Source organism: Leptinotarsa decemlineata, unplaced genomic scaffold, assembly GCF_025532065.1.
Source record: "Leptinotarsa decemlineata unplaced genomic scaffold, Ldec_3_MD MMD2_tig00000199_RagTag_RagTag, whole genome shotgun sequence".
Classification (NCBI taxonomy): domain Eukaryota; kingdom Metazoa; phylum Arthropoda; class Insecta; order Coleoptera; family Chrysomelidae; genus Leptinotarsa; species Leptinotarsa decemlineata.
In genome coordinates, this window is record NW_027412544.1 from 3,285,831 (window position 1) to 3,303,468 (window position 17,638).

The following is a 17,638-nucleotide window of genomic DNA, read 5'->3' on the forward strand; positions in this document are numbered from 1 at the left end:
ATCCGAATGTAAAGATGTATGTTATCATTTCAGCATAAACACATAAAAACAGCCCTACATATGCCGATCTGAATAAATTAAATGGAGCAGCATTCCTATTCTTCAAATCGAGGAGATTCTAAATCTTTCTCAAATATAAACGAAGAAACCTCGCAATTTTCTGATATCAAAATGAATAGAAAATATCACGAATCCTGAAATTGTTCACTAGATGAAAACGCCAAGGATAACTACTTTTATTCCTTTCCAAGTTCTCTTCAACTTAAAAACCAAAATTTAAAATTGGTGATGAAATCAGCTTCTTCGAGATTTATTTTCCAATAAATATAGTTTAAAAAACTAAAGAACACGCTTTTAGAGAACATCGAACTAAAAAGTTAAAAATATTTTTTTAATAAGCATAAAACAATAACGATCGAAAAATACTAATATTATTGTGGAAAAAGCGACTGGCGCTTGATATACAAAAAATATGGGGCAAAGCGCCCACGCTTTTTTCACAGTAATACTATTATTTTTCGTTATTGTTTCAAGCTTATTCAAAAAAAAATGTTTTGACTTTTTCGGTTCGATGTTCTTTAAAAGCGTGTTTATTAGTTTTTTAAACTATATTAATTTTTCATTTTTTAGTTTCGTATGCTATAAAAACGTGCTTTTTAGTCTTTTTAAACTATATTTATTTCATCTAAACTTTGGGATAAATCAGCCGGATATTGTTTAGAAAAATGACCATTGATATTTTCCGATTCCGGAGAGGGAGCCTGAAAATCGGCTACCAATCCCAAGGCAGCAGGCGCGCAAAGGAGGGTGTTAATAAAAAACAATACTTTTTTCAAATGAAGAAATACATGTGAAGTGAGTACGAATTGTATCAATGAGATTACGTACAGCGCCATCTGCCCGGGAATAGATCAAGCAATAATGTCGATAATTCTGTCAAATACAGATCCCAAGCTTGAGAGTTGCAAACAAACATACATACATACAGGTGAAGCTAATATAAAGCATGTAAAAAAAGGATGATATTCCCTTGAGAAAATATAAACTACAGTATAAACTGTACTCATTACTACTGATAAAGACTTCACAATCGATGTGTAGTGTGGAGATATTCTGAAATCAACAGCAGAAATAACTTGTTTGTTGAGAACAAATTTGTCACTGTAAAACAATCAAATATCAGCAATTTCAAATAATTTGTCCCAATAGGTTTACTTCCCATCATGGGAAAACTTCTTGGAATCGTATTCAAAGAGAGCCCTAAATAAAATCGCGGAAATTATAAGGAAATGACTATAAAAATAATGTTAACCAAACAACGTATTAACATCGATGATATTTGAGAACAAGTGACGTCGTACACTTTGATTGGTGTTCGTTGTCAGGTTGTCAGGTTGTCACGTTGTCACGTCTCAAAGGGATTTAACGACATTTTCATTATTAATATAAATTATTTTCCTAAATAATAAAAACAGTCAATATTGATGAAAATAACTATAATTGCAAAAAACTTATGAAAAAAACCAACCGTGTTTTGAAAAATTTCAACAATTTGTATCTCGAAAACGAATAATTTTTCGATAGACATTTTATAGAAACGAGTTATTTATTTGGACGAGATCCCCAACATACTTAGTTTTTCTAATGTTTTCATCAACTTCATTTAGCGTCCTAGGAGCTAAGTAATATGCATTGATATAGAAAATTGTAAATATTTTGAAAACGATCACCTCCAGCGTTGTTGAGGAAGTGTACTTTTTTACTCGAAAAAGGTGTGGAAATTAGGTTTTTTTATGAAAAGTGCCAAAAGTTCGCTGTCAAAACAGTTAGAGCAATTCGAAATAAATAATGACAGCGTACGCAGCGCCCTCTAGATGTTACTTGAAAATTAATACGAAGTTATGATTTCCCACGTCAAAAAAAACCGGGTTCCAAATTTCGTGCAAATAACTTATTTTTTGCAAAAGTTATTTGTAAAAAACTAACACAAACACTGTATCTCCGAAACGAAGCATTTCCGGACACAAGTTTATATAGACTTAGAAATTGTCTCAGGAATACATCATTTGAAAATTTTGACGTAATTATGTTACAGCCTAGCCTGTATATCCAAAAATTATTGTGAAATGAATGAATACTCGTAAACCAAATAGTTCAACTGTAATGTATATTTGAAAATTTGAAAAAGTCTCGAAGGAAACGAAAGCAATAATTTTATTCATATCAAGAATAACTCTATTTCATTACCTTAAAAAAATCGAAATAATTTGATATACTCTGCCCAAATTCGATATCGGAGATGAAGGGAATGAGCCATTTAAAAAAAACTTTCAAGCTCGAAAACAACATAAAATAAATCCAGTATTGGCACACTCGAAATTCAACAAGTCGGGAATTAATTCAATTGTTTTTTTCAGGATGAGTTGTTATTGTGTTTTACTCGTAATGTTTGTAATACCGAAAAACGAAGCATCTGTTGGAATCCACTCTGGCCAACTACTTGTTACTTCTTGCGTTGCTTAAATCTTGTAAACATCCACTCGAGCAGATCTTGAATTTATGTTTCTTTAATATGGTTTGTTTGGCTGAGGATGCGGAGAAAATTAAGTGCAATTGTTAGTTTGCGAGAAAGAAGAAAAAATACCATTTCACATACATATACAGTTTAGGAGTGCTAGGATCTGATTTCATTCGATTAATCATTTGTAATGCGTTTCATCTCTAGCCCGTTGTTATGTGAATGGTATCTTCCAAAATGAACACTTTCAGTGGAATAAAGAGACACTGAAAATGAATTTTTTCGCTTCATAGGTGATCATAGGTGATGATCAACCGCATTCGAAGCATAACATAACGCAATAGGAGACATTAAACAAATATTCAAAATCAAGCAAGTAAAGCGATGCACCTGATTAGAAAATGAGGTATTATTTAGGAATTTTAGATTTATAACGTTAAATGAAAGTTTATTTCATACTGAAGAAGCTATTGTCTAGTGGAACACGTGTTTAGGATTTGTAAACTGTTGAATGATTAAAAAATACACAATAAAGCGTATCGAATACGTTTACTTTAAATTTTCATTGAGTTACAGCAAATCCCATCACATACTTTAATATTAGAATTTATTGAAAGTGACATCAATAAGGTCTTGCAAGAGAAAGAAACAGCAGATCTTGAAGAATTGTCATTTTGCTAGACATAACAAAAGCTTATATTTTGTTGTGATTATTGGTGATTATTATCATGGACAGCTTGTGTAGTGAACAATTAGAAATGATTTTGAATCTGTTTGACATGAGATCATGTAAGACTAAAACCATAATACTGTAATTTGGAAAGTTACAATATTCATCTCCAAAATTCGAGGGTGAATAACGTAAATCTAAGAAATCAAGTATCATAAACAGTGTAATGCACGTCTAGATAAAATCAAGAATGCACATACATAGAACAGCAATTTATGGAATGCATTGAAAATTACTTGAAAAAAATATTTTTATGGCTTAAAATAATTACTGGAATTCCACAGAAAACAGCATTGGACCCATTATTGTTCTCAGTTTATATTCGCAGTGTAGCGTACCGATGACACAATACTTATATTTTCAGACAAAAAGTAAAACTATCAAATACGACTGGGAAGATATAAAATATGCATGGCTAAACTACACTTGTTATTAGTCTGAATATGACACTAATAAAAAAAAAACTTCAATATTCAAAATAATGATCACTACATCAAACATGCACTAAAATTTCAATCAACATGATCATCACTATTATGCCATTGATAATAATGATATAAATATCATTAGCAGAATCAATTACTGGATATTGTATACGTATGGTTTTTAAGAATGCACTTACTACTGTATAAACATGCAGAACAGTAATAAAAATAATAAAAATGGATCAGCTTTGCAAGTAAACTAAATTTTTTAGTATACGTTTGCCTATACAGCGAAAGTCGCCTCAAAAGTTCCAGATGAAGGAATAAAATAACCAAAAAATGCTACCTATGTTAATTTGAGTAATTCCTGCATTGGGCTATTCTCAAATCTACGGTACCCATAAGAAGTACTATTCCCGAGTAGAGAGGACTGGATCCTCCAGGAGAAGGAAAAATTAAGAGCAGATAGTTGTTGGTTCACAGATGGATCAAAAATACCTTCCGGTTCTGATGCAGGTGATTTTAGTCGCAGACTAGGAACTTGTGCGACTGTATTTCAAGCGGAAATTTACGCTATTGAATTGTGTGCGGAGAGATAGGATAAATCCAACCTCACACACAAGTCAATAAAAATACTTTCGGACAGTCAAGCGGCGTTGGCAGCTCTGGGCTCCTACCGAGCAACGTTTAAATTGGTAGCAAATTGCCAAAAATGACTCTCCTCGATATGAAGACTTAACAGATTGTCTCTGGTCTGGATTCCTGGCCATACTGGCCTGGAAGGCAATGAAGCTACTGACTCCCTTGCAAAGGAGGGTGCTGCAAGCAGCTTCATCGGACCAGAATCTGTCATTGGCATCGCCGTTTGGCTTTGCCAAACGAACATTGAACACCTGGATGGCAAGAAGATTTATGGACTTCTGGCAGAAACTTCCAGGATTGGCTCACTTCAAGGCGTTTATTCACCCTTCGGAGCTTGATACCAAACAGTTGTTGGACTACAGTAGGTATGAACTACGATGTCTAACAGGCCTTCTTACAGGTCTTACATCATTTGCAGGGACTTGAACTGTCGGAAGACAGTGTTTGTCGCCTCTGTTTTATAAAATGATGAAACAGTAGAACATACACTTTGTGCCTGCCCCGCTGCAGACCGAATCAGGTTCTTAGAGTTTGGCAGAGCCGTACTCTTTGCATTCGATTTCCGAATATAGAATGCAGTGTGATTACATACTGAGCGGTTCAGACATTAGTTCGAAAATAGAAAAATGGATCTATTCAGTTCACATTCTAAATGAACAGTCATCAGAAAAGTTTTTTTTTATGAATATGTTTGGTCAAATAATAATATGAGCACATACTTTTTCTAATACTGAGTGAATCAAAGCTCTAGTCTATTTTTTCTCGATTTTTTCGAATAAAACACTCAATATTTTTTTGAAGATGTGATTTATTTATTTTTTCTTGCATCAACTCCAAATCCATGTTGTACCAAATGACCCTATTTTTTTAATTTTCTTACTTTGTGAAATATTATGCAATCAATCTTTGACAAAATAGGTATCAGAATCATCATTATTACATTTGAACAATTTTTATAAAGAGCGACTTTTCATTATGAATATGATGCCTCACAAGAATTCAAAAATGACTCTAATCTCAATAATTCGCGAAAAATTAATTTTCTTCCTGACGATTCTAAAAAACTTTTTCGGCTTCATGAAAGTAAAGAAAGGCGACCGCAGAAATGGAGGGGTAGCGACTTGTCCTAGACGGGTCCCGTAATCACATTTCTAACTGGGAAAATTGAATATAAAATTTAAAGAGCTGACAATTTCTGCCCTCCTTGATAAGTTGACAAGTACCCGAGAAAGAGCGCATAATTGAGCGGTGAAATGTGTGGCGGCAGCGCCATTATTATTAAAGGAACACGCGTGCCGGGATGGCGTTATTAAAATTTGACAGTCACGGAATCGAAAAAGGATCATAGCCCAGTCACTGTAGTGAAGGAGTAAATTTTTCAAGTAATTAATTTGCAATTGATACTTCAACTCAATTATCGTTCTCGGTCTCGAGTATTTTACGACAATTACCATATTATGATTTATTAGGGCTTACAAACAAATATACAGAAGAGTAAGAACTTTCACGGGTTTGGGGTAGTGGATACATGCATGAGAAGAGATGTTTTCTTGTAATATTATTATTATATTTTTCATTTATATTCTTAGTCGAATAACTCAAGCTTATTCCGTGACATTAGAAAATCGTAATTCACGAATGAATTGTGTGTAATTTCTATAATGTTATCCAATTTGGTACTGAAGAGCCTTGGGGCAAGTGTCTTAAGGCGAAACATCGGTGTATACCAGTGAGGGTGACAGTGTTCCATGTAACTGCAATTTATTACCATTCAAAGTAGAACTCATGTGAATGATATCTGATATATTTATTCTATAACGAATGTTTGAAATACAAAATGAGTAGAGAAAAGTATCTTCTGTATAATTCAGTGTTCATATAGAAGTATTTCTTTCGTGTGATTCAATGTTTATATGAAAGTAGCTGTTTCAGGAGGACTTTCTTTCAGTTTGTGTCTGAAAGTTACTTCTTTGCATGATCTACACATCCATGTATAAATTTACTTATTTTCAAATTGATTACTTTCTTCCTTTCTTTGGAAGATTCCCTCATCCCTTTGTTTTGTATCAAGATGGAGTAGTACAAAGCCAAAAACTTTCCTTCCCCAAAAAAAAATTAATCACTCCTAAAAATATAACCCCTTCAATTCAAACTCAGCATGTTTGAATGGTTAACAGAACAATTACCTATCTACATCGTGGAAGTTACTATCTAGACGTCATTGTGTGATCATTTTCTGCTTCACTCCAAACAATATTATTTTTAATATATATTAGTTTTTACAGACCAAATTAATGAACCGATTTCTATTTTCGTCGTTTCCTGAAAATATTTTTTCAGATGCATTCAGAGGAACGTATTTTTCAAATAAATAACCGATTGGAGTATAACTTGTATATATCTAATGAACAGTTGTTGTATTGGATGATATGCAAATAACTTTTTCGAAAAAAGTTACGCGAACTGATTTTTCATATGCATATTATACGTTTTGGGAAAAAAGGTTTTGGCTTTCTGCTTCTCCAACTTTACAGTCAGAACTCAACTTTACACATCAGAAAAATGGAAAGTAAATATTCCACCGGCTGTTATGTAGTGAAAGTTATTGCTAGAGAACTGGGAGTTTATACTGCAAAAACAGCATATCACGCTTTGGTAGAGTCTCACTCAAGGTACAGTATATCTTTTTGGGGTGTGTGTAGTCTCAATTTGCTGGAGTCTGTATTTGTATTACAGAAGAGAGTTATACGATACTTGTGCAAAGCTAAACCTCGTGACTTATGCAGGCAACTGTTTATAGATAAAAAAATGTTGACGGTTGTAGCTCTTTTTATTCTGGAGACAGTGTGTTTAATTAAGAAACATCTTGTGAAACTTGAGGTTACCTACCATCCATCACTACACAACTCGTCAGAGCGTGCAAAAAAATTTAAATAGATAACTATTGATACCAATCAGTACATACCCTATTACAGTTTGACTGAGTTCTATACCGATCACTTTTAACTTAGCATGTTTTATGTGCATGTATATTTCAACCATTGTTTGTGGTTTTTGAGTTTTTTATTAAGTGTTTTTATACTTAAGTTTACATTATATTTTATCTATATTATACTATATTATACGTGTTTCTGGCTATTGCCCTCATCAGCGCGATACAGCCAAGTGTAAAGATGGGCAACACTTGTTTGTCGAAAGCAGGAAACAACACAAACGCAAAAAGAATATCATGAATCATCAACCACTGTTCCCCAATTTGAGAAAGTTGTCAAACTCTGGAAAGAATACAGTTACATTCTGCTCAAAACTGTATAATGGAACACACAGACCCAATCAAAAATGTTAAAAAAGCAAAACCTGAATAGCTATAAAAAACTTCCTAACGAGTGTAAATGAGATCAGTTTATCAAGAAAAAAACTCAAATTTCTCCATTAAAACGACATGCTTGATTATGCCTAATTTGTGAATTGGCAAAACTTAACTTCCCTATAGAGCGCTTGATTCGGTATGCTCAATAAATTCCATAATCATATTAGCATTCATGATGCTTTAAATCAGGCTGAACACTAAGGGAGAGTTCTTAAACGAATGAATATTAAAGGTAACGGAAAAGTCTTTATAGAATAAAATGAGAGGAATTTTCGACTTAATTTTCATATCAGATGTTGGTACTTGAGCTCATGATAACTTTTTAATTTTAATTGTATTTTTTGCCTCAAAATATTTTCGTTCACGAACTTTATTGCAGGGTGATTAGCATCGTTCATGCCAACATTTGACGAAATATACAACTATAGAACCACACTAAATCATAAAAAAATAATTCCTAGAATAATCAGGATTAAGGTTGCCAGTGAAGTCATGTAAGTAGCTTTCAAACAGCACCGTAACAATAACAATACCACGCACGACAAATCAAATAGATATCAGTAAACTTATGAAGAATTATATTCATAGGTGAAGATATGTTTTCAGTTTTTCAATGAATATATTCTTTAATATTTTTAAAAGATCACACAACACATACAAAAGTAGATATGTTTGTGCAAAGTTTGTCTCTATTCAAAAGTCAAAAATAATGTCGTTTACTATTATTTTCTGCAAAAATTTGATCTTCTGAAAAATTTAAATCTGCATTTGCTATTTTTTTCAAACAATGTGTATGGACATACATATTTGAATTTGTTATATTTTTCTTGAATTAAGGTATGAATAAATTATATCAATATACAAATAACGGAAACAGTTTTGAAGGATTCACATTTAATGATTTGAACACTGAACATGATAAAATTACTGATACAATTCAAAATTTGATTTTAACTCAATTCTGATTTGTGTTTTATCAACTAACAAGAAATTTTGTTGAACCATCCTTCATGATTTTTCTCAAGTCCATTTCAAGTAAATTCATCTCATCTGCAAAAAATTTCAGAGCACCAGGAAGTTTCAATGCTGGTATAGACTTCATGTAGAAAAGTTAATGTAAATAACGCATTTGCTAGAGTATAACTTTGGAATACCCAAATTATTTCTCTAACAGATCTTTACCATCAATTTTTTTTGAATACGCAAATAGTTTACAAGTTTTTATTCAACTGTACTTTCGAATATTTACCCAGATTCAATAAAGTCTAATGCTATATTCATTTCATGCTATATTTGTAGGGTACTTTCTTCCAACATTTTTCTTCAAGAACAATCTAGAATAATCACAAAAACGCAATCTATGAAATCGTTATTGAACTCTGAAACTATGTTCATTTAAGATGAACGAGTTTAAAAGACGAATAAAGGGCATTTTTCATTATTTTTTTCTATAGCTTTCACTGTAAAATAGAAACCAGATGAAGTTTTCTGTATAAAACGTTGCACGCTGAAGGAAAAACAAAGGTCGGATTAACGGATAAATGAATCTGTTCATCATAGTATTCTAGTGATTGAAACGGTAAAGTCAAAATATAGAAATACAGATTCTGATCTGATTGAGATATATTGTAAGTTGCCTTTTGATAACTAATCATCAGTGCAAAGTCTCGTTAGAGTAAAATATAATTGATAAGTGAAACTGGAACCAGACCGACAACAAATATATAGGTCAGGCTGAGCGAACTACTGAAACTAGTTTCGAAGACCACGCACCAAAACACCATATTTTTGGATGACTTCATAAATCTGGAAATATCAAAATGTGGCATGAGAACCATCACCTATGACAAAGGTCCCATTCCAAACAGCCGATTGTATACCTTTTCATCAATCACCTTATTAAAATTTGCGGGAAATTTCACGAGAAAATTTCCCGTAAATTCATAGCCGAAATCATTGATCTGTATCAGAAAGTGAAGGAAAAGTGTTGGATATAAATCGAGAGTTTAGGAACAAGGAATTAGTTTTCTTCATCTCCTGAAGACGCCAAATGCGCTTCGAGAAGAGTATTGCATTTCTGGTGATCGGGAAAAGTGCTTGTTTTGGGTAGCATGTAATTCTGAATGTATTGAACCTCCATACTATCAGACCCAGCTCTCTGACTACCAGAGTCATTGGAATTCATATGAATTCTACATTATTCAAAAATGTGATTTGCAACCTTACAAGTCAAAGAACGAAATATCAATATTGCCTCGATATTCCCAACTCGAAAGCATTTCGTAGCAAAGTGCGATTCCATTCAGAAATGGAAAAGTATCAAAGCAACACTAACAAGCGCTGCCTTTTTTAGAACCGTTCCAATCAAAGAAGACCTTCGAATGCAATGAGAGAGCAACAGTATAATGCAATCTATTACAGTGGTCTACCAGCGATGTCGATATATATTCCCGAAAGATATCGTTAGAATCTGATACCGTTCATCATTTATTGTCCTTTATTTCCGAATGGACGATTGTTGCCATTACTCTACATTAGACGGTGACAAGAAATTTATCATGATGAGAATTGCGAATCAATTATCATGATTCATTTATACAGGGCGTTCAAGTATTAGAAGAAAATGCAATGATTTCGTTAAAAAAATGAATTGTTGCAAGAAAAATACTTGCACACTAACATAAATATCTCTGTTGACTAGCTTAGTGATCCAAACGACATGAAACGAATCGTTTTATGTAATTTTGTGTTGGTGTTGTTTCGGAAATTTAGTTGTTGCAATGTTTTATATTCTTTTAAAATATGTATCCAATATGTTTGATGGTTTTCAAAATAGTAATATTATTAACACGAAAAAACTACTTTTCCAGCCCTGAAGAAGAACTTAATTGAATTCGAAACGTCGGCAAGAAAAAATTGTTGATCCTGTTACCCAACCAACCTTTTTTCAGATAAATATTTCTAATTGCATGCATACCTACCCACTTTATTGTTGAAAATCTAGATAAAAAATATTATACAACTACTCTCGTAATAATTTCCATTTCGGAAAAGTGCTAATTATGCAAAAAGTTCGAAAATTGATTTTAATATCTGTCTGTTCTGTCTGTTAAAATATGTTTCCGTTAACCAGTTAACAAGTTAATTCATACCTTAATTCAGATGTTTCGAATAGGATTGGAGTAAATGGAAAATTTTCCGTCATTATCTTCCTTCCGAAAAATAATATAAAAAATAAAAGGAAACGCTAATTATTAATAATGATAGTATTAATAAAGTCACAGTCTCGAAGATGAGCCCCAAAGTAGTCAAACTACTACTGTAGGTCGACCACTATCAGAATTGGAGGACCAGGACGAGAATTGGAGGATCCTGGTGGAGATTGACCCATCACAAATAGTGCGTGGAATGTAGAAAGAACTGGGCGTTAGTTCCCATGTTGATGGTTTGAACGTATTGGTTGAAAAAGTTAAAAAATTTCGAACAGTGGATGCCCCACGAATTGTCTTCGCCTTTGCGCAACCAAAACAATTCTTTTTTTAATAGGATCGTCACATGTGGTGAAGAGTGGGTCCTCTACGATAACAGGAGACGTTCAGAACAGTGGTTTTATACCGATGAGCCACCCAAGCACTTCCCAGAGGCGTAAACCCAACAAAAGAGTCCATGATTACTATATGGTGGTCAGCGGCTGGTATGATCATCACATCAAAGTCCCGTTGTGAGGAAATCGCCGAAATATACCAAAAATTGCGTCAGCAGCAGTCGGCACTGGTCAACAGAAAAGATCCGATCCTGCTCCACAACAACGCCCAACCGCACGTTTCACAAATTACCGTCAGAAAATTGAACGAATTGAGCGTCGAAGTTCTGCCTCATCCACCATACTCTCCAGACATCTCGCCAACCGACTACCATCTTTTCAAGCTCCTCGATATTTTTTGCCAATCAGAACGAAGCAAAAAAGATTGAATTGAATAAGTACTCACTAAAATAGACTCATAAAAAAGGACAAAACTTTTTTGAATTTTGGTTTTAAGGTTTTCATTTTCCTTTTAATGGCACCTCAATCTATTATAAAAGTTATTAAATCGAGTCTTTGTTCAACATGAAGGCGAAATTACTGAAATATGAGTTCATTTGCGTTCATTAAATGAGAGTTTTTCAATTTTTGAAGCTGCAATTGAACTCTTTCTTTTGCTACTTCGTCAAAAAAAATATTGGAGATAATTTTTAGAAGCTGGAAAAATTAAATTAAACTTCAACGATTGTACGAGTATTGGAGTTTTATTTGGGCTATTATAAAGTGATAACTTCAATAAACTGACATAAGTTTTATTATTGTTAATGAAAGGTAGAAGAGTGTGTCCGACGAGTAACATTTTTTTAAAATAATACATATAACAGGTGTGTTCTTAATTTGGTGGTGGTTGAGAATAATGGAAATAGATATCATCCACGAGCACAAAAATATATACTCTATTTGAGGATTTCAGAATATTTCTTGCAGAGCCCACTAGCTGAAAACGAGTAGTAACAAAAAAACTAGAATGTGACATGCGATTGCAAAAAAACACTCAAAATACCTCATCCCTCTGAAATGTAGACAATGTATAAAATGATTTTGTTTCATTCGAAAATGGAAAATTCACTTCTTCCGTATAATTCAATGTTCATATGATAGTAGTTGTTTCCGAAGGACTTTTTGCTCTCGTGTAATTCAATGTTCATGTGAAAAAAGTTGTTTCGAAAGCTTTTTTACTTTCAATTTGTATTGAAAAAAAATTCTATGTATACTCTACACATGTCTATAAAAAGTGTTTGTTGTAGTTATTTTTTTCCTTCCTTTGGGAGATTCCCACACATTCCCCACATGTTTAATGATGGGCGAGGTGAAAACCACTGTGAAAAAATAAAATTTTCGACAATGCAGTGACGGAAACTTGCACATTTTTCGAAACAGGAGAGCACAACGGCCATAAAAGGTTGATTTTTCGGTTGACATTCTTGGACATGCCAGTAGTCCTTTAGTTTCTAAAAATAATTGACTAGTGATCTGAATCCCAACATGCCTGATGCAAACTGGTGCAGCAGATAATTAAGTTTTACATTAGGTGTTCTTGAATTTTCAGCAGGACGACGTTTCATCTCATTATTTTCCTCCTTATTAAAAAAAAATCCACGGACGGATGGATTGCCGGAAGGGGAACAATTGAACCGAGAACCGGATTTAACTGTTAGGCATTCTTTGGAATCATGTTGAATTCGTTGTTAAATCCGAATGTCGTCTCTTGAGTTTTTACAAAGTGTATGACAGCATTTTTTTTAATACACTTTTTTATTCTTTAAACCACATTTTTGTGGAAGACTCAATATTTATACTGTTTTTTGGGGTTTATACACAATCTGTAAAAATAATAGATAAATCAACAGATAATCTGCTGAAGTATAGTAAAAGGATAATCTGACAAGTTCACTCCGAAAAATAACTGCAAAATATAAACTACTGGTCTAATTATTCAGTAACTTGTCATAAACAAAATTTATGAATACGAAAAGTTACTGACCAATTGGACTTTCCTGTAGTTTATATTACGCAGTAACTTTTCGGGATGAACTATTCAGTTTGCCCTTTAACCACACTTCAGTAGATTCTCTATTGATTTATATTTTATTTTTGTAGATTGTAGAAGGTTATAAACCCCAAAAAACAGTATAAAAAAACTCTTTTATCGTTTTGTAAATATTCTCATTCACGACTGCTACACTTCTGCATGGATTTAAACCTTTTCTCCAAGTTTTCCACTTTTCAGAGAGTTTCAACAGCTTTTTGTGGTGTTGAAAATCGTTATCCTTGTATTCTTTGTTTAACAGGGATGAAAATACTCATGGCGAAGAATTATGAGATATTTTAGGTTTTTTCCTATTCCGTCGAAGACTTCTGGAAAACGTCTTGTTAACCATTCAGCATTGATTGTCAGATACTCATCGTTGCAATATATCTAGTGAAGTCGAATAGTGGATTATTGCCTAATTTTTTTAAAGAATAAACAATATGTTTTGTCGCCTGTCAAAATGTTGTATATGTATTTTTCAATTGTCGAGTTGAAATTTCAGAATATTTCTTTACAGCAATTAACACGAATAATCTTTTTTCCGTGTGTCTGAAATTTTGCAGAATCCATCTGTGACAGATATTTTCCCGGCTAAATTTTCATACTAAATCGAATGTATACAGTGTGTGAAATACCTAGAGACTTTTCTATCTCATTGTATGTACATAGTTTTTTCACTGCATCACAATGAATCACAAGTGATTTTGGTTCATTATTGAACCACCATAACGGACTCACGACTCCAACAGCAACTTGTCGGTCATGTCTCAGTTTAAACAATCAACTGAAAACTGTGCCTCAGAACAGCCAAGGTCCAACTGTAAACATTGTATGCAATAGTTGGGATTTTTTTAAGGACAAAACACAAGCACTACAGGAAAATCCTTAAGGCGTTTTCAGAGCAGTGCATGTGCGAAAGTAGCGATTCACATTGGATTTGAATAGCTGGAGATTAAATCCACATAGAAAAACATTTCCAGGAAGTTTATTCTACATGAACGCAATTCTCCAGATGAAAAAGTTTTAAAACGGTGACGTTCGAGGTGTATTGACTTGAATCTCAAAACGATGTACCGATGGTGGAATCAAATGTGCCAAGTCACTTGAACACTTCTCGTGAAAGTATCTAGAGAAGAGAGACAAATCTCCAACCTATCTTCGATGTTCCAGGCTATCAAGGTTGCACATGATGTTTGCGTCTCCGATCAGGTGGATGGCTCGTTTCTTGATGGAATCCCGCAACTTTAGGGTATGTTTAGCTCCATACATGAGAACAATACTCCAAAGAAGGTCTGATCTGAGCTTTTTAAAGCATCAAAAGTGGCTGAGGTGTGTACAGTTTTCTTTCGGAACAGTGTTCCAAGCTTTTGAGAAGCAGCCTTTGCAATTTCAGCGACATGATTGTGCCAAGACATATTGGTGTTCATTTCAACCCCCAACAAACTTATCGAAGCAGAAAGCGGAATTGTCTGACCTGACATTATCCTATCCGGTTCGGAGGCATTCATCTTCTAGGAGAAAACCGATGTCTGAGTTTTTGTGATTCTCATTAAGATATGCAACCTCCTGCTGCCGGTGAAGATGTGCCGATGTAGCCGATGTCCTTGAATCCCAATGGAATGACGAGACAAGTGTGCTGTCGTCAGCAAAGCAATATATTGGATTCTTGGTATTTTTCAATAAGTCGTTGATATACAATAAAAAAAGGATTGGAGACAATATGGATCCCTGGGGAACACCAGCATTGATGGTGGAAATATTAAACAGATATCCAATGACGGCCACATGCAGGGAATGTTCTTTAAGGAAGCTGAAGAGCCATACACAAAAATGATCCGACAAGCCATAGCATCGAAGTTTGGCCAGCAAAACCTCATGCCACACACGGTCAAAAGCTTTAGAAATATCAAGTGCAACAGCTCTTGATTCTCCATGTTTCTCGATTGCGTTATTCCAAATATGGGTTACATACCGTAGAAGGTCGCCTGTTGATCTTTGTTTCCGAAAGTCATATCAAGATGTTGAAGCCTTCCATTTATTCGAGAATATGGTGGTTTACAACTAAATCATGATTTTTGATATCACTGATAGCAAAGCGACTGGTCTATAGTTATTTGGAATATTTTTCATGTCCCTTTCGGAAAAATGTGAGGGCTGAAAATTCTACCTCGAACTAACGATCTGGAACTTTCAAAATAATACATAACAAATTCAACAACTTCATAGTCTTCTAGAAATATAGCTATATTCTTCAACTCGATCAACATCCAACCGAGTGAAATGAGTGTCAAAAAAGACCCTATCACACCACTCCTTATATTCAGATGGTCCATGTTTAATTTATATCGTTCGACGACGTTTTGATTGATCCGTGAAGTTGTGAAGTAACCAAGCGTGAAACTGAAAATTAAAGTTCTGTTTACGTTCACTATGCGCATCTGAAGGAGAAACTCCCGAAGTAATTAAAACAGCTAGATGGAGACGTGAATGAACACAGAACGAATTTTAATAAGGGGTGACAAGGAGAAATAAAAAAACGGGTTTTTTGGATAACCTCCAAAAAGCCAAATGGAATAAGTCGCTATTCCGATAATTGATATAAATCTATAAGGAATTCAAAAAACACTTTATAGTGAGATTTTCACTTGACATATTTACCGAAACGTATTACGTGTTTCGCCATACAATGGGAATGGTTCTCTTCAAATGGATTAGTTTCAAACATGGAGAAGACAACGTTCATAAGATTCAGTCACTCAAATGATAAACTCGAGCACAGCTTGTTGCTAAAATCTAACGGTAGATTCATCACTCAAGCACCTCCTACGAAGTTCCTTGGGCTGCATGTGAATGAACGCTGTACATGGACTACCCATATAAATGAAGTGTGCAAGAAACTACCTCCAAAGTGTTATCTCCTGTACCAACTCGGGAAGACCGTCGAAAAATATGTATTGATGATAATATATTTTTCACACTTTCAGTCAGTAATGATATATGGAATCATAGTATGGGGAGTATCACAGGAGGCCGATAGGGTACTCAAACTCCAGAAAAGAGCAGTTAGAAATATCGTTGGAGTGGCCAGGAGAGTAAGCTGTAAGAATATATTTGTACAGCTGAGAATCCTGACTTTCCATTCTTTGTATGTCATGCATATACTGATATATGCCAAAACAGAGTTGGCCTCATTCAGAGCGCTGGAAAACAGTAGATAATCCACAAGGAATGCAGGATAAGTGCCGAATCACCGTCTCCAAAAAACAGAACGTTGCCCAAAATACATGGCAATAACCTTGTTTATTCACCTACCAAACTGCTACAAAGTCAAAAATATCTTATTAAAAAAAGCATACTACTCTATAAGTGAGTATTTGGGAGACACAGATTTTAACTGATTTTATATTTTATGTATGCATGCATATTTTCATATTTTATATATTACAAACCACTTGTTTTTATTGCTTTTAGATGTTTTTATTTATGATCTGTAATCTGTTTATAAGTTGAGTCTCTTATTTGTATAATCGAAAACTCGCGTGGACAAACTGTTCCTGACACCTGACTTGTTCTGTATTATGTATGAAATAGTAATAAGAACCAATTACAAATAATTAACTACCAATACTATTTATTATACATGCACTTAGTTACATCAATAACTATATTAATTATATTGACTACAATTTGTGTAAAATGTTTTTAGTATTAATTTATCTTATACTGATACTGTACTATGCTGACTTGTTTTATATTATGCTAGACATAATGTAAAAAACTAATAAATTTTTTTTTCACCGTAATGTGCGCTGGTCAGGCCCTATTCCCCGAAGCCCCGATACATTCCGGAGGGCGCGCCAGCATTATCAATCAATGACCACTTCCCACACCGTGGGTTCCGAGAATCATGTGCCCTGAGCAAGCGCAGTGAGCCAAGAATGACAGCCTTCTGCATCTGTGCGGCTAAGATTTCTGCCTTAGTGCGGCAAGCCGGTTTGATTTTAAGATTCGAGAGTAGAGAGGACATCTTTCCACCAAGGACTCCAATAATCAGAACAACCTTCTTGACAGAGTGGTCTGGATAGAGTCTGCGTGGTTAGAAAAGAAAAATCTCGATATTTTATCCGTTTTTCCTCCTCTTTTCTGACGATATTCGTCTCGCCAGGAGCTGAAAACTCCACGACAAATATCGTTTTGGTCTGGTGGTCGAGAAGGACTACATCAGGCTTATTATCTTGTATGAGCCTGAGGTGGGGAACGAATAGTTCCAATAAATTCGGCAGTTCTCGTTTATTATTATTATTATTAATGGAATCTTCGGGAGTGAAGACACACCTG

The 17,638-nt window shown here is 34.2% G+C and overlaps 1 protein-coding gene across 2 annotated transcripts in view; it reads right to left on the reverse strand.

The window, feature by feature from the left end:
• The window catches only part of foxo (forkhead box, sub-group O), a 482,994-nt gene that overhangs the window by 29,572 nt on the left and 435,784 nt on the right, over positions 1 to 17,638 (reverse strand). The gene's annotated exons all lie outside the window — the stretch shown is intronic.